Here is a 244-nt window from a genome sequence, read left to right as displayed (position 1 = left end):
GTCGACTTGGACTTAAAACTGTTGAGTTGTTCAGATGTTAAATGTGAATTAATTAATTTACTTTTTGCCAGTATTGATGTTAAATTGCTCTTAAATTCCATTCAGTATGGTCTTTTAAAAGGTCTCAGTTCTTACATTGAACCTGTTGAAAGCTGTGAAAACCCTGGTATCTCTATTACCTGATGTGTAGTTACGTTTTTGAGGAGGTTCATGTTTGCTACAACAGATGTGTGTGTGTGTGTGT

The 244-nt window shown here is 34.8% G+C and overlaps 1 protein-coding gene across 1 annotated transcript in view; it reads left to right on the top strand.

The window, feature by feature from the left end:
• usp48 (ubiquitin specific peptidase 48) overlaps positions 1-244 on the top strand; it is an 18,310-nt gene that overhangs the window by 11,960 nt on the left and 6,106 nt on the right. The window lies entirely within an intron of this gene.

The sequence above is a fragment of the Morone saxatilis genome, unplaced genomic scaffold (assembly GCF_004916995.1).
Source record: "Morone saxatilis isolate NCDOM2014 unplaced genomic scaffold, NCSU_SB_2.0 Contig18, whole genome shotgun sequence".
NCBI lineage: Eukaryota > Metazoa > Chordata > Actinopteri > Moronidae > Morone > Morone saxatilis.
This window is presented reverse-complemented; position numbering and strand designations above follow the sequence as displayed.